The sequence below is a fragment of the Dermacentor andersoni genome, chromosome 6 (assembly GCF_023375885.2).
Source record: "Dermacentor andersoni chromosome 6, qqDerAnde1_hic_scaffold, whole genome shotgun sequence".
Classification (NCBI taxonomy): Eukaryota; Metazoa; Arthropoda; class Arachnida; order Ixodida; family Ixodidae; genus Dermacentor; species Dermacentor andersoni.
Window position 1 is genome coordinate 40,692,031 of NC_092819.1, and position 18,407 is coordinate 40,710,437.

The 18,407-nt window shown below is 47.1% G+C and overlaps 1 long non-coding RNA gene across 1 annotated transcript in view; it reads left to right on the forward strand.

The window, feature by feature from the left end:
• Positions 1–14,089: 14,089 nt before the first annotated feature.
• LOC129382328 (uncharacterized) overlaps positions 14,090–18,407 on the forward strand; it is a 233,970-nt gene continuing 229,652 nt past the window's right edge. The window contains exon 1 of the long non-coding RNA XR_011895151.1: positions 14,090–14,137. This is a non-coding gene — a long non-coding RNA (uncharacterized lncRNA). The remainder of the gene's footprint in view (positions 14,138–18,407) is intronic.

Sequence of the window (18,407 nt, forward strand, 5' to 3'; positions counted from 1 at the left end):
AAAACAGTTGCCATCGCAAAGTTCCCGCAGCCCATCGACAAGGAGGCAGTGCGTAGATTCCTTGGCATGTGTGCCTACTACAGGCGCTTTGTCAAGGACTTTTCACGCATCGCGGAGCCGCTCACGCATCTAATCAAATCTGGGCCACTATCTTGTCCACGTTCGAAAAGCCGACGTTCGATTTCGCCTCGCGCGATTGTCCAGGCTGCGCCGATATCGCGGCCTTGGCCAATCTAGTCCAATCGCGGGAGTTGAAATCGAACGTCGGCTTTTCGAACGTGTACAAGATAGCGGCCCTGATGTCGAGTTCAGGTGGCAAACGCCGCAGGCTGACGCATTTCAAGAACTAAAACGACGCATGCAGTCGCCGCCGGTACTTGCACATTTCGACGAAGACGCCGATACCAAAATCCACACTGACGCCAATAGCCTAGGCCTCGGTGCCGTCCTAGTCCAGAAGAAAGACGGCCATGAACGGGTGATATGCTAACCGGTCGCTATCAAAAGCGGAAGGCAATTATTCCTTGACTGAAAAGGAATGCCTCGCCTTCATTTGGACTACAGCAAAATTCCACCCTTACCTATATTGCAGGCCATTCAAATTCGTCAGCGACCATCACGCGTTGTGTTGGCTAGCTAACTTAAAGGGCCCTTCAGGACGGCTGGTGAGGTGGAGCTTCAGACTGCTAGAGTATGACGTCACGGTAATCTACAAGTCCGGACGAAAACACTCTGACGCCGACTGCCTGTCACGCGCCCCCATCGATCTCCCACCGCAAGACGACGAGGACGACGACGCCTTCCTCGGAATAATAAGCGCGGAAGACTTCAATAAACAGCAACGAGCAGACCCTGAGCTAAAAGGTCTCGTCGAGTATTTGGAAGGGAACACCGACGTAGTCCCGAGGGCATTTAAGCGCGGATTGTCTTCGTTCACGCTACAAAACAACCTGATCGTAAAGAAGAACTTCTCACCAGTCCGCGCCAGCTACCTTCTTGTTGTTCCGCCAGCGCTGCGTCCGGAAGTACTGCACGCCCTACATGACGATCCAACCGCAGGGCACTTCGGATTCTCCCGAACGCTGTCGAGGGTACAGGAAAGGTATTACTGGCCGCGTCTGACCGCCGACGTCGCCCGTTACGTCAAGAAATGCCGAGACTGTCAGCGACGCAAGACACCACCGACAAGGCGAGCAGGATTACTACTGCCGATCAAACCTCCTTGCCGACCATTTCAGTAGATCGGGATGGATTTGTTGGGACCATTTCTGGCTTAAACATCCGGAAATAAGTGAATCGTCATGGTGACGGACTATCTCACCCGCTTCGCTGAAACTAAAGCTCTACAGGAAGGCAGCGCAGCCAAAGTGGCGAAATTTTTCGCCGAAAACATCCTGCTGCGACATGGTGCCCCAGAAGTCCTCATCACCGACAGAGGAACAGCCTTCACAGCAGAGCTCACCCAAGCCATTCTGCAATACAGCCAGACAAGCCACAGGAGGACAACTGCCTACCACCCGCAGACGAATGGTCTCACGGAGCGCCTGAACAAAACCCTCGCCGACATGCTAGCAATGTACGTCGACGTCGAGCACAATACGTGGGACGCGGTCCTGCCGTACGTAACCTTTGCTTACAACACGGCGGTGCAAGAAACAACACAGATCATGCCGTTTAAGCTGGTTTACGGCAGGAACCCGAACTGACGAAGAGAATGTTGACGTCGCGAGCTATCTCCAGCGCGGTGAAGAAGCCCGACAGCTCGCCCGCCTACGGATCAAGAACCAGCAGCGTACCGGCTGCCGACACTACAACTTCCGACGACGCTTCGTCGAGTACCAGCCTGGTGACCGTGTTTGGGTTTGGACCCCGAGACGCCGACGAGGACTAAGTGAGAAACTACTGCAACACTATTTCGAACCCTACAAGGTCATTCGACGCATTGGCGCACTGGACTATGAGGTCGTGCCAGACGGCATTTCGCATTCACAGAGGCGCCGCGCACGACCTGAAGTTGTGCACGTGGTGCGCCTTAAACCCTTTTACGCACGCTGACGAACTTCCTTGTTTTGTTGTTTCTTTGCTACGGGTGCTCTTTTTTACTTTCGCTTGTTTGCAGCATCGAGTCGATGCTTTTTTTTTAAGAGGGGGGGTATTGACACGTGCACTTGCCTATCTTTATCGGGCGACCACGTTTCGCCGCCTAATAAATGTTATCGCACAGCGCGGGACGCTCCTGCATGTATCGGAAGTTTCTGGAACGTTATCGATGCTTCTATCCGCTGTCTGTTGTCTCCGAAACTTGTGTTATCTGATTTCATCGCGTGACGCGATTGGTGAAGAACTTTGTGGAAGACACGCGGGTCCCAGTGATTAGTCTGGAACATTGGGCGACTGCTGTATAAAAGGCGACGTGCTTGGCCCGCTGATCAGATTTTCGGCGATCGCTGACTGTGTTCGCCGCCATTTTCGTTGAACATTGAGTGTAGCCCGTTTTTCTGGGCACAGGTTCGCCCAATAAAGTTAGTTTTGCCATTCACAGTTTTCTTGCTGTGTCAACCCTCACTGCCACGTGACAGTATCTGCAGATTGAAAGGGCCCGTGACGACAAGATAGAGGAAGTTGGAAACCAAACGTGTCGGCCAGTGGCGCCAGAAACTGTTACGGCACGGTTTGCCTGGGAAGCATGCGCGCGGCTGCGTGTAATATGGACATGTACTGGTTTAAAATCGGAACGCTCGCGTCTCCTACTGCAAGCCGGCCTCAGCTACAGTGTGACAACCAGCTATGACCGCTGGATACATGACAACAGATTCCACAAAACACTGCTTCATGTCATACACAACACAGGCCTCACAGCACACATATAATACACATATACGCATCAAGAATTATGCCTTAAGGGCAAGTCCTTATCGCATTAAAAAAAAAAAAAAAAGGCTGCGTGTCGCGGCAAACTGTCATTCAAACTTCACCTCCACAGTTCTTTACGGGGCGCTGCCGCCTGACGCACAGCGGAACCCGCTCAGTCTCGACATCGCCTCGACTCAGCTTTGGAATTTGATAAAGAATATCTCGAATTAGCTGCGATTTTCAAGATTTCTTTAAAAGACGGGTGTGCATGGAAATATCACTGCCTCCAAATTTGCCCAGGGCACTAATAAAAAAAATTAATTTTTTTTATGAATTAGTGTTCTGAAGTTCACGTTATTAGCCCGAACGTATGTTCGCCTCGCCTAATAATACTTTTTCAAAAGCGCCGCGTTCTCTGCGCGCATTACATCTTTTTTTTTAAAAAAATCTGTTTCACATTAAAAAAAGAAACTGCTTGTGTATCGCAGTTCGCTTGCCGCGAAAGCCGCAAGACGCATTCTTTTTCTTTTTTTAGATGTAACATGCTTCACCATATTGCCATAACTTTATCTTTCTTTTTTGTCATAATATCGAGCGTCACGAGGCTACTGCTTAATGTCATCTTTATTTATTGGAGATCAATGTGAAAATTTGGGGAGCATTCGCGTTGTCCTCTATATCAGGTCGCAAATGGTGGCCAGAATTGCGCTCGCTATAAACCTCTGTAGTCCCGTTGTAGGGTTAAAGGTAGAGTAGTACTTGTGCTTTCTGGTAGTTTCGTAGAGTGTGAAAGTTTCCATGTGTAACTAAAAGGCTTGTTTCTTTACAGCGCGGTGGTTTTTCGTTTTTCCTTCAGGGATGGCGAGGGAGAAATTGGTGGATATATATGACTTACCTCACGCTTAAGTGACAGTGACGTGCCCGTTAGGCATCAAACATTACACAACAACAAAACAGAAGCAAGTAAACACGTTTTCTCAAAGCGCGAAATGTTGCATACGTTATATCAAGATGCAAGTTGCCCTCGTATGTGTCTCCATGGGCATGTAACCCTTCATCGGAGAATAAACTTGAAAACAGCAGGCGAAGCCTGTAAAAGTACAAACATTTGACATCTTAACTGATCACCGGGATTGTTGTTATCATCATTGTCGTCACTTGTAAATCGTAATCATCACCACTGGGGCCCTCGAGGCAAATTTAGCCACGGGTCCCAAAATTACTTAATGCGGCACTGGCTAAATATGAAGGGTATACATGACAGAAAGAGCACAAGCGCGAAACAGGGCCGTCGCTACGAAGTTGTCTACACATGCGCGTCAAGACAAGGTTCCGCTCAATCATCAAAATTGACAGAAAGAGAGCTTCGAACCGCAGTTTCGAACAGAAAAGGGACTGGTTGTTTTTTGCCCGCAAATATGTCAAACAGTCATTCCCTTAGGCTCTGCGATAAAAAAAGAAAAAAAAAAGAGTAGTAACATTCACCAACGAATAAACTGTGGTATACGGCTCATAATAGGCTGCTTTATAAATTCGAATACTTTTCGTTTCCTTCCGTTTAGAGCTTTAATTTTCCCCCCATCGCGGCAGCCTCACGCGCTTGCATGCTTACGCGAGCATACGCTGTTAACGCGCAGTGAAGCACGAGGCCGAATGGTGCAACTGTTCTGCAGGGTGTCGTGTAATCTCGCAAATTATGGCGCTCGAAAGACAGCATGCAAATTTCACGTGAGGCCAACTGAGAAGAGAAAGAGAAAGAAATCTACAGACCAGGCATCGAAGCCAGCCGAATCTACGCTCTTGCCACTCACGCGAAGAGGGATGTCTGATCTACTGGAACTTGTCTAATCTACTGCAACTTGTCTAAATCTCTTGGCCATGAACGCGCGGAATGATACACTTTCAAGACGGAACTTCTTGCGCATCTCCCACAGCGATGTAGTCAAAGTGTGAAACGGAGCTCGAGAGACGCAGTTGGCGTCTTGCCGCGCTTCGTTGCTCGTGCTTGCCGAACGGCCAGTTCTATGTGCTTGTCATCGCTAGGTGCTTGTATATGCTGCAGTAGAACCGCCGGTCACAGAAGCACAGCGCTCGGCGGATCAAAGAACATTCTGATGCCTCAAAAGCCGTGTCAGCAAGCAATGGACGAGCAGCGTTCGTCAGCCGAGCGTCCTTCAGTCACTCCTGCAGAGAGCTCTTCTTCCTCTCGTGCGGTGGACGTGCCGATCATTGTGCCAGCGTTCGTTTTCAGCCTTGGCTTTGGTGAAGGGGCCTTGATGGACCCGTCGAAACAGCGAAGCGCGTTCGAAGATTCCCCGCGCTCCGACGAGCCAGCAGTCTCCACATTTAGCCCGGATCTTAGCGGTGAGGCTGTCCAGCGCGGATGCCAAGGCGCCATCGAGGAGTCGCAGAATCAGCAGCAGGAAGCATCGGCGTGTAGCGGAGATTTCGGCGATCAGTCTGGGATGAGCCACCTGTGTGGGCAAGACGCTCACAGCAGCACGCTCAGCTCCGTTCAGCAGTCGCCCGCACCCTCCAGTCCAAGTTCCAGTGACGAAGATTTGGTGTACCGCAGAGAACAGCGTAACTCCGTATCCGGCTTCGGCCACAGCGACGGTGATATTATGAACCAGCTTGTGCCTCAAGGAATGTTCGACAAGGCCTTGGACTTAAACCATCAGCAACACAGTCTGCCCAATTTGGGCTCCGGCGACCATGAGTTCACGAAGCTTGAGCCGCAAGACGCCATCTGTGAAACGCTCCGCTGCGATCAGCAGCCTGCCTTTTTGCACAGTCTAGGTTTAAGAGACAAAAGTGTCGCCGACAAGAAGGACTCGTTAAGTGACACACTGCGCCCAGATAAGACGTATGAATCCACATTCAACCAGCTGGGATTCCATGATGAGTCGAAGAACCACTTGAAATGGGAAGCGCAACCATCCGCAGAGCAGAGTTCAGCTGCTGATACATTCCGGCAGTCAACTCAGCTGTCGATCGTAGGGTGGAATCCTCCGGACGCTAATCAGAAAGCTTTCCATGCCTCTGAGGACGTTGAACCTTTGGCGGTAGATTTGATGCCAGCGTTACCGTCTTCCCCACCCAGCGGACAAATGAATGGCGAAGGCCAACTAAAGGGCCAAGACGCACTCGAGAAACTACTGAAATCGCAGCAACCTGAGCACCTCGTGACCTCCAACACCTCTGCAATGATGCCCCAGCAGCCTCCTGATCAAAACACGGAACTCTATGATTCGCCGATCAACCAGGCGACGATGGAATTGGCCCTCGCAGCGGCGCTGTCCGGTGCAGATGAGCCTATGATGTCGCAGGAAGCGTCTCTCCGTACTCCGAGCCCCGACGACACTGCGATGATGTACCCGGGAAGTGAGTTGCATGGAGGGCAAGCCTGTCACCAGCAGTGTGTCCGCGAAGGTTGCCCGAACCCATCCGTCGTGTCGCGCGAATGGGATGGCGAGTACTGCAGCACTGAGTGCGTCGTGTTGCATTGCAACAGGGTATTCTCAAACTGGGTGGCCCGAAGGCTTGGCACCGAAGCTGCTGTCCAGCACACGAGTCTTACTGCTGAGCGGCCTTATCTGCAGCACTAATATAATACGTGCAACGTAATTGTAACTTAGTAAGAGCAAATTCAGCAGTTTATGAAGGATTAGATTCTGAACTTGTTAGGTGTAACGGTGTTTTATGCGTTGTTTGCGCGTTGTGTGATAGCAACTTGGGTATCTTGTACAACAAATAAATGAATATGTCACCTGCGCGCATGGAGCTCGCGTTCGTGTGTGCCCGTGCGCGAATGCGTTTCGTTACGTATGTGTGAACGCAGATATGCTCTAAACGCGGTTTAATTCACTTCGTAAATGTCATTTCTGTCATTAACTAATATGGGTCGACATACTCATCAGTAGACTCATTGATAATAATTTAAAAATAGCAAGTGAGTGAGTGAATTACGAGGGGCGTGGGTAGACGCGAGTATGGAGGTGAATTGACTGTCGGCGTGTGTCTGTGGACGCATGAACGCGAGTGAGTGTGAGCGCAAGCTCAAATTAGTGTGAGTTGATGTGGCTACGAACATGAGTGAATGCTAGTGAGAGTGGTATGTGTGATTATTAAAATAAGTGTGTATCGGTGAGCGCGAGTAGAAGTCAATACGACCATGAGTGAGTGTCAATGAGTGCGAACTGCGAGTTGACGGGAATGTAAACGTAACTGAGTGCCGGTCAGTGTGTGTTGGATGTGATTACAAACGCATGTTCCTGTCACTCTTGAGTGCGCGCGTGACTATGAACGTGAGCAACGGTGAGCATGAGTTGACTGGTTTATGAACGTGAGTGCTAGCCGGTGAATATTAGCGCATATGACTACAAACGTGAGTGAGATCGAGTAAGTGTGATAGGACGTGACTGTGAACGCGAGTGCCCGTGACTGTGAACTTGACTGAGCGGAAGTGAGTACTGATGAGCCATGGAGAGTGCATAATGAGAGTGCCAATGGCGGTGTGTGTGAGTGGGTGTGAGTGCAGCGTATATAAGTGAGATCCTGTGCCCGCAGTTATCGAACTTATCTAGGCGCTTAACAAATACGCAGAACAGTTAATGAAGGAATATCGCACCGCCTTTCTCTTTGTCAGATATAAATGCTTACTTGGGAATATGCTTGCCGTTGGTTTAATTAATGGACAATGAAGATGAATATTATGTAGGTAGAACTGTGCATCTAGGCTTCGGAAGCAGCCAAACCCTCCTTGATACCGCTGGACGAGGCGTCGCAAACCACAACGCTAAACCAAGAGAGAAGTGGCGACACCACAATAAAGTTTCGCCACTATAGCTCACCGTGAAATCAGCGCAAGAGGATACTATACATTGTGACAGAACGGCAGCTTAGTCAGTGGAACTTATTATAACACTTTTCGTGTCAGAAGAGCCAACACACGACAAAACACTTCCTAATTTCGGAGATCACCTTAATTTACCTCAGTCGCGACGCTTTCTTTCCTCAATTTGTCCATGCCAGCTCAGCTATAGAATGGCTCAGCTACGCGGCCGCAAACATTGTATGCGAACCTTTGCGCAATCGCCGTTAGTGTTGAACCTCGTCATTTAAGCACCAGCCACACAGTCGCGCAGTTTCGCCAGAAAGGCGAAGCATTGACCGCGATTGCAAGTTATTAGACAGTTATTACGCCCGAAAAGCGAAGCATTGATTGCGATAGCAAATTGTTACACAGTTGTTACGAAGTAAGGATTGCAGGTTTATAGGCAATATAAACTTGTGAACCTTCGCCTATACGAACTCAATTAACAAGCATGGTGTCACGCGTGCACAAACAAACATGAACTCATCTCACTCGATGACCGTGTACACTCGCTGTCAAAACACTGGCATAAGGGAGAGCGGCAGCAGCAGCGAGTGAATTGCACTTTGTGCTGTCTCTCGCTTCAACGCGGACAAAGCGGCCAGAGCACTGCACGACTTCTCTCTATACCTACAACAGATTGCTTTCAATATAGGACCCGCGTGGCCGTGTTCAGCCGCGCCATACGCAGCCGCCGCCGAAGTAGAACGCCCTCTGCTGCCTTGTGTGCGATGGAAGACGGCGCGCTTCCTCCCCACTTTCCTCCCTCGAGCCACCATCCTTCCCGAGATCGAGATCAAGCCACCATCCTTCTTGGCTCATCCTCGTGCGCTTTCACTCGCACCCACAACATAGGGCGCGCGGCCGCGATGTTGTCGCACTTCGGCTTTGTACGGAACATCACGGCGACGCTGACGACGAAAAATTGACATTGAGGAATTGACATGTTTGCCAGAACGAGAAGCATTGAAAATGATGGTGATGAAAGGTGATCTATAGAAGGAAATGTCAAAGTTTAGCCACACGCGGAAGGCGTTTTTGAACGCTGGAGTGATGAGAGCCGCCAACGGCGTTGCTGGCATCGCACCTCATTTGTACACCAGACGAGGCCGGGGCAAAACCGTCGGTGTTTGCGAGTGCCGAAGACAAATTCAATTTACATTTTACATTTACATTTACATTTACATTTACAGTTCGTTCAAACCATGGTGTAATATTTGGCTAGCCTCATAATCAGATCGTGGTTTTGGCACGTAAAAACCCATAATTTAATTGTTTTAATAGTGGAAGAATATATATCTATATATCTATATATATCGCACCGTGGTTCAAACCAGCGTACACATCATGGTGCGGTATGCCCCCAGCTGTTCAACAGGAACGCTGTGTATCAGGCTGATCCTCGTCACCAGCCAGATTGTCTGAAGGCTCTCAACAAATTTTTGTATGAGACCGGACTGGACAACAGATCTTGAAGAGTCTCGGAGCGTGCAAGATTTTCCGCACCATCTTCATCCTCATAATCAACGTCGTCTCTATTCTTTTTGTCAAAACCCTCTCCCCTTCCTCCACGCCGAGTAGCATGTCAGAACATTGATTAAGGCCGACCTCTCGGTTTTTCTATCATAACAAATACCCCCCTCTCTCTCTAGCGTGTGTTTGTACGTGCGTGCGTGCATGCGTGCGTCCGCGCGCGCGCGCTGCGCTTATGCCATCAGCGGATGACAGAACGCTGACGTGCCTCCGACAGAGCTGATTGAGCGTAGCTTGACGGTGCGTCTACTTCAGCGCTTTTTAAAACCAACCACTGCGCGTTCCTGAATGCCGAATGCGCGTCGATAGAGTGACAGTACTACCGCACTACGGTGTTGGCACTGGCGCGAACGCACCTCGAGCGTTCGCGCGATATAATTACTGTTACAGTGAAAAGCGCGATTGCAAGAAATTGAAAAGCCCTAATACGTGTATTCCATCAGACACGCAGAGTAGTATAATAGTGTGCTCGTTGAAGGAAAACGGGAACCCATCGATACAGCATGGCTGTATCGATGGCTTACCTTCGTCTGTGCGCAGTATATATATCCGCAGCTTTTAACGACTTGCTTCGGGTATCGGCTAAGCACATGGCTGCACCTCCGCCCAAAACGGGTGGTTTGCATTTGTGTCATCATCCATTGTTTGGAAGATGCAATACCAAAATTAGCAGGGAATAAACTGTAAGTAATAGTTTGTATTAAGTACGGCAATATGTTGTTTCGATAATTTTCCTTAGCTGGTCAGCGCATGGCTCCTTTTGATCACCGAGGTGGCATGATATGTGCGCGAACTCCAATAACGTCTTTGTTTGTTGGATCATGTGCGTGCTCGTGAAATAAATGGGGCTCAGAAAGCATGTAGTCAAGGCGCTTTCCACAAGTATTTATAACCCTCAAGTGGGTGTGGGGGTAGGGGGGCAGTATCGTGCAATAACGTGAGAGAAGGGTTCAAGCTTAACGTCAAAGCTTGATAACGCATTCAATGCTCTTCACCTTCGAGTGAAACTTCCAATTTTTTTCTCTAACGTGAATCCTGCGACAACACACAGGGGATCGTGAGCGCGTGCTCACTGCATTTACTCGCCCAGTTCTGGTAAGCCATCGTGATGACCCAGTGGCTGTGGCATTGCACTGCTACGTCGATTCGATTCCGGTCGCCGTGACCGCACTTAGATCAGGGCGGAATGCAAAAAATGCCCGAGTTCTACTGCGTGTATGAAGGAAAGCAAGAATTTGCATAATATCAGTGTAATAAGGTAAACTGCATGGACATAACAATAGAAAAATTCCCCGAAGATAATTTTTTTTAAACAAGACATCTTTTTTTTGTTGTTGTTGTTGTTGTTGTTATGTTCCAGCAACGAATATATGGGTGGCTTGCAGTAATTCTGAAGCTTGCAGCTCCCTGAGTGTTCAAACGGCGCCGTTGAGCGAGGCACGGCCTTCGAGATTCGGAGGCCATGAGCGAGGTGCTGTTACTCAGATTGAAAAGCAGGTGGCAGCACAAATCAATGCTCCTGGTCGCACCGCAACGACAGCCCCGTTTGCGACAGTTGTAGTTTTTAATATTTCTGGAAATCAGGTGCTTGGTTTTAGATGCCATTAAGTGAGAAGCCGCGGTAACCCACCTATGGTGTATTATGTAGGCCTGCCTTTCCTCGTTCATAAGCTGTTGCGCTCGCAGAGAAAGAAAAACAAAACAAAGCGAAATCGCTGCCTCTAAAAATGTTGCATGTCTCGGAGGCAACAAATAAATACGACGGGAGTTTTGCAGTATCTTGCCTAGGCGGCGACACTCGATTGTTCGTATTAGTGCTTTAGTTCGTATTAGAGGTACTGTGGCATCACGTGGGTATGGTCCATAATGTGGGAGGGCCAAGTCGGTAATCTTGGAGGCCGGAAACGTAGGTAAAATGCCACATACTGTTATACAGAGAGGGCGCAGGAGTTCAGTGGTGCTGTGGTGCATAGAGTTAGTGGTGCAACAATACAAAATGAGCTGAGCATAATATCAAGGTTTTGTAATTTTATTTATCTGTTCTTGTCATTCTCGTTTTCTTATGTTCATATCACGGCAGTCGTGATTTATCACTGATAATGCTGGGATAGCTCTCGCGCCTTGTGTTATAAAAAAATAAAGCGAAATTCTCTGTTCGCATTATACTAAATGTGTGTTGTTGCAAGCTTCCTCGAGAAGCATACTGCCGTACTGATTAGCACCGATTAAATAAGTAATTAAATTATTACCTTTACGGCCACAATCTCAATGGAAGGTTTGTGGAGCCCATATGATCACTTGCGAGTCGTTTGCGACGTGTTACGTGTTATTCATTGCGCAGCTCTCTTAACCACCCCTTCATTTTCTCATCTAATCATCAAACTATTTTTTTTAAATGACTGCCTGCAGTGTTCTAAAACAATGCTCCATTAATCCAAATTGATTTATTGTTTCGCTTTAGTGTCCCTTTAACTCTATCGCTCACCAACAGAGCCTTAGTCATAGAACAATTTGGCTTACACGCAATGTTTCGTTCTCACAGCAACAAGCAAAAGAGAAAAAAAATGTAATGACACTTGTCGAGTTGTAGGCGTTTTGATGAAAAGTCTTAAAGCACACGATCACGCCATGATCGAAGGGTTTATCTACTCGCAGTTTCCTCACACATAAAAGAATACAGAAGACGTGCGACCTCGAAGACTCACAGCGGAATTTCCAGTGAAGCTCTGTCTTTCGGGCAAACACAGACGCAGATTAGATTGCCAGTAATTAGACCACATTTAAAACGTTATACGCATATGAATTAGCCACTTGCAATGTTGCCCGCCTATAATGCTTTCGGGCACTTTCTTAGGGAATTTTTAACAAAGGACGACCTCTCAGGAGGTTAACTTCGCATGTATGCCAGTCATAATGTACCCCCTATTTTCTCCGAGCTTGATCGCGGAAGCTTTCCTAGTACAGCCAAGACGTGGGATATTTAAAAAAATTATTCAAATGCGAGTGAGCTTCGTTCTGATAAATTCGGCGCCGTAATGGAACTCCACACTTAGAACTTTGCCTACATCTCGCCCATAGCCTGCCCCTGTTCATCGCTCAGAGATGGGGGATCAACTGCCTCCCCTCGCCCTTCGTTTTTTACCAGATGTGAGCTCTCTGGGATGCAGAGCTCTATCAGCTCATTGGGAAAGATAGCGTATAATGGACGTATAAGGCTTTCAAGTACTTGATGAAGTTCTTTTTTTCATTTTTTTACACACGGTATGATCCATGCACACAATTGGTGTGCACGTCGGCCATAATGGATCCCCCATTTTCATTAAATTTGGTTTCGATCACATATATAGTTCCCACAGGACAGCGAGCTAAATTCAGCGCTGTTTGTCGACTGCACTTATAACGCTCCGAAGCGTTTGAATATGCAATGCAAAGCAAAATACGTAATCGACCCACGCACTTCGGACTTTTTTATGCACGTCACTCATCATAACCTGCATCTTATTTTGACCAAATAAAAAGCGAGTATCTCGGTTAGCCGACCGAGGACACCGGGTAAACCTGCGACGTGCCTTTTGGAACGCATGAAAATAGCTGAAAGCAAGCATTTTGTAACTATTTCCATCAGTCATTACTATAAAGAACAGAAACCTTTCTCGCACACATGTGAGAAACATGGCGCCGCATTTTCGCCGACTGTCAAATGTGTGTCACGAATAGTTCTTCTAGGACATTGGGAGACATAGTGTCCATAACGGCCGTATAGCGTGTGCGAGCAGTTGCAGATCATTTTTTTTAAAGGCCTTAACTATCTTCCCGCATACCGCCCACGAGGTTCCCCCTATTTACTCGAAATGTGAACTTCGTAGCACGTTGAGGTCTTTCAGGATGTCGGGCGAGCTTCCTACGCGGTTCGCATGCACTTACAGTACGCTTGCAAAGCTTGGAATGCTTGTCTAATTAATTTTCGATAAAACCTGCAATTGTCTTATACACGTTAAACATCTATCGTACAATACCTACGACGTGCTTTTTGTTTCAACAAAATATAAAAAACGTACCTTGATTACTTCATCGAGACCGGGAAAACCAACTACGCGCCCAGTATAACGCACCAAAATATGAAGAAACCAGTAGTCAGTGTTAATTTTGAAAGCACACAATAACCAACACACTCTACACTTTTAGTGCACGTCAGCCACAACATGGCCCCTATTCCCTCCAAATACAACATGGATACCATCTTTGGTTCCCCAAGACGCAGCGGAGAAACTTTGTAAATGTTTCATATCACGCCTCTAAAGAGCCAGAAAACGAGCCGCTTCTGTAAATTCATTCAAGTTTGGCCATTTAAATTTAATGCTGAATTAACCTCAGCACTTCAGAATTCTGACTGCGTATTACTACGAAATTGCCCTAATATTCTTGAAGTATAAACTCTGTGAATGATCTTGTTTTTCCATAACACAAAAAAAAATTCGCATACCGTCGACTACCGTTTATTTGATCTTGGTCAATTGTACTGTCCGCTTAATTCGAACGCACTGAAATATCGGCTGCCTGATGCCATACGTTGAATGGAAGGAAAATTCGTTTAGTTCAAACTCAAAAGCGTGCCGCTTCGGTTAATTCGATCGTCACCGACTCGCACCGGCGCACTTTTAGGCACGCACTGGTTACTACAGGCTTGAAAACACAAGAAATTCAGCAGATGATGCTACTGCTTCCCTACAAGCGAAGCTGTTCGTTATAAATTTATGTTTATTTTTTAGTGGCTGTCGCGACTTCCGCCCGTGAAGGGATCCACCGCCGCTTGTTTTGTATCGTGTCCCGCTGAGCCAACATTTAGACATGTCGGAGTTCTTCGCTTCATGCTGGGTGAGTCGCCGCTTCAAGAACAAGAAACAAAAATGCATTACAGACTACTTTTGAATTCGTTCATTGTGTTGCAGTTTCTTAATTCGAGCTTCGCATGTTAATTCGCATGCTAATTCACATGAAAACGTTCGTGTGCCATGCGTTCGTTTATGTTAAAGGACACCAGGGGCTCAAAGCTAACAAGGGGCCCGCCAGTATGGCGTACCTCATGACCCGCTATGCAGCTTCGGGACGTTAAAAACTCCGCAATTTAATTTTCTAGTCGCCTACACTACGGGGGCGCGGACGCTTTGGTCTCGAAATTCGCGCGCGTCGATCCTCGACGATGTGTTTCGCGGAGTATCCACCCCGTGGCGTCCGTCTCGTGGATATTGGGAACTGAAGCTGTCATCCCCTCACTTCTTCAGTCCTCGCCCGCCACGCCACGTCATTGTCAAATGAAAAAGAAAAAAAAAAGCACGCGTACATTACTAATGGCACATTCGGATGGTCGTTTCAGAGCACGATAGCAGTGCCACAGAAACCATGTAAAAGAGCAGCTCACCAAGCGTTACTGCCAGCATAAGCGGGCTTCATTGAGGATAAGGGAGCGCGATCATCACTTCCATACCCGGTTATTCTTCTATACTGGCTTAAAGGCTGCGCTTGATCCGCTTCGTAGCAAGCCCGGAGCGCTTTCAAACGACCGTAACCGAATACGCCGTAAAGATGACGTTTTTTTTTTTTTTTTATTTAACAATAACTCTCTGTTTATTAGACAATACAATTACAATGAAAATGTAATACAGAAGGAGGTCCCAAAGTAAAAACTGTCAGGGGGACCTCCTGTTACAACATGTACAAAATATGTAATATACGATTAGCAACGAGGGTAAGAACAGCGTGAAAATACAATCAACATATTAGAATTACTTGTAATAGTGAGATGATGGCTCTCGTGTGCCAATATCTGTGGCAACGAAAGAGAGAGAACAAAAAAAGAAGCTGACGCGTCCTCATGAGTGGCACTAAATGCACCTCTGTATGCGAGCTTCAATATCTGAACTCTGCTTTAATCTTGGCAATCTTATCAGGGTATTTTATTTATTGGTATCTTTACCGATGATGATGATGATGATGACGACGACGACGACGACGACGACGACGACGACAAGATGTATTTATTGAGGGATGGCTCGAAGGCCTATAATGGGGAATAGGAATAATCTTTACCGATTACCGATAAAAAGAAATTAACAAAACATGAGCGGACGTGGTCAAAACTCATGACGTCACGTAGAGCTAGTGCGGGAAATTTAAAGTGGCGCCGCCACTCGTTCTTCAATCTTGCGTCCTTGCTGGATCCCTAAGCACCTTCTCACGATAAAGTCGGCTTTTTAAGTACTGTACCATAATTTACTAACGCGGCTCCCCCTATTTTTTCTCTTTAGTGTCTCTCGAAAGAATATTGATAGTTTCAGCAGTGTTCTTCAGTTCGCCCTCGAAGCCGCTCTTCATTGAGGCACTATTTCACATGCATCAGAAATATGGAAGACAGACGAAAAAGAAGCGACAGGAGACACATAAAAAAATTATGAACACCGTTTTATAAACAAACGGCCCCGATTCTTTTTTTTTAATCATGGGTTTATTCCTATCCTTACGTCACTTGCTGCCTTTCAAATTGTAGAAAGGAACACGTGTGCTTTATAGAGACTGGATTGCAAAACTTCGTTCTCAATCACTTTCTCACCATTCTTCACGTAAAAGTATAACTTGAAGCCCGAGAAGGCACCGTTTTACGAAACAAATGTGTAGTGCAGCTAATCACTCGGGACTATTGCACAAATCTGTGGACCTTAGAGCCACCAAAGTACAGCGCGGCTCCACGTCACGACCTCGAGAGTTCCCCCGAAAATGTTATCGTGGCACCCTTACCAATAAAGGGTTTGCAGTTGGGCTAGTTTGTACATGGTATTTAGAACAGTAACCTTTCCTTGCCCTGTTGCCGTCTTAAATTCCCCTTTAGTTTCAAACTAAGTGGAATGCGCTTCCTAACAGAACTGTCGCGCAAATGAGCAATGATAAATTCAGACAACTTCTGAACCCGCAGTTTACATCGTAACAAATATATTAATCTGTACAGATGTCACGTCCCATAATATGTGTCATATATGTGCCTTGTCTCTCTCTCTCTCCTTTTTTTTTCAATTTGTTGTTTCAACTTTGTTTTATGTGCTCGCGCTACGTGCGTTATCTTGCGCGAATGATACGCCGCTTTTTATGTTACCGTGAACTGTACTTTTCATTCCTTTCCTGACAACTCTTTGTATTGCTTTAGCGTTTTTTATTTGTAACACTGTTTTGCAAGCATGGTTATCATTGTAAACATTTTTAGCTATCACATTTTAGCTCTCATATATAGGTTTTCTGTTGTCATTTGTTCAACGGCTCCCCCTTTAACCAATGCTACCCTTGGGGCCTGTAAGGTACTTTGAAACAAATAAAAAAAAAAATGGCCACAAGTAACTCTGGCGCTTGTGATCAGTCAGTTACCGTGGGAATAAGGGATATTACGTGGATTTGTCCCATCTTCTTACTTTAGGCTTCAGCCGCTCATGCGGCTTTATTTGTTACGGTTTATCTATATTTATTGGCCTAAATTTCCAAGCAATAATATTCTATTGAAAAACGCGGATGACACTAAGATACTGCACACAAACATAATCATTGTACATTCGCATTTAGAATGCAATAATTTGTCCAACAGAAATATCTTTTTTAATTCACAGAGTCATTTGAAGCAAGAACGGTGAAGATTAGTTGAATTAGTTTAATACCTATCATTCCGATACAGGCATGAACCGCCGTACTTGCAGCTTTCGTGGGCGCGGGTGCGATATTCCTTCTAGTAATTTTTATAGGAAACCGTATGCACTTACCTTGGCCTGCGAGATTGCACGGGTGCAGTTGTAATCTCGGAGGTTACGCAATTACCCTCATCATGGCCCTTGCTGGTTAAAATTCCTTAATTCATAGAAGAGAGAGAGAGGGAGGGAGGGGAGAGAGAGAAGAAAATGTGTGGAGGCTGGAGGTTAACCTAGAGTTACTGTATGTGCTCGTGTATAAGGTAACTCTAGTTTAACGAAGGTCGCGCCCGGTAGGCTGCCCTATACCTCAGGAAAAGGAAAAGGGGAAGAAAGCTAAGCTGTAAGAAGTGTGCGCAAACCCAGAGATGAATGTTGACTCAAGTATTTAGTCGCATGCACTCGTCTTGCCCAGTTGCCTTCAAGAATCGCGTTATCACTTTGGTGGCCTTTGGCCTACTAGAGTTCATCGGCCGAGGTGCCTGGACTTTTGCATCCTAGGACGGTCTGTCCTCTAAGCGGCTGAGTCTAGTACGAAGAGCATATCCCTGAGAGTCGAAGGATGGATAGTGGCACAGAATGTGCTCTGTAGTTTCATCAGACTCGCAAGGGGGGCATGCGGCGCTGTTTGCCGTTTCTACAAAAAAAATGACTAGAGGGACCTCGGGCGTTGCGATCGTTTAGCTACCGTTTAGCTACAATTGTAGGCACATGGATTTGTCTAACCTGCGGGCTTGTAGCTTTAGAAATTCTTGTCGCGTTCTGCTTTAAGCTTTATATTTTTAAATTTCCAAGCAGTCAGTTTTACAAACAGTGAAAAGTAACAGGCGGTGTTCAAATCTACACCCCAACGACGGCTTGCAGTAACAGAAGCAAACCTCGAAGGCCATGCTTTTATCAACTGCACGGGGCGGAGGCGATTGCGGAGCCGTAAACACGACATAGACGCTAATGTTTTAGACACGATTTAGTATTTGCACGCACGTGTAATTACTGCGACTCGTGGCATTTATAACGCATCGAGTCGTTGAAGATGAACAATTTGCAAAAACACGATGCCGCTCGAAGACAGACGGGTGAAGATTAGGCAAATCCATGTAGCGCTAATCATTCCTAGGCTGGCTGACCCGACCGGCTTGCAGCTCCCGTGGACACTAGCGCCAGGGTTTCCTCTGGCAATTTTTCTAAGAAACGCTATGCCTTATTTACTGTCGCTCGGGGTCTACAACCATCGGCCGGTGCGTTCGATACACGAATGCTTCGAACTCGCAAACTCGCTCGCACGCGCTTCTGCGTGCGAACGCGTTGCACCCCGAGAGAACGACCCGGAGCGACGTCGCACGATGGGCCCAAGGCGAGCTCCCGTCACGGCAGGGGAAAACAGGCGTTTAATTAGGAGCTCGGCCCTCCTCGCTCGTCGACGG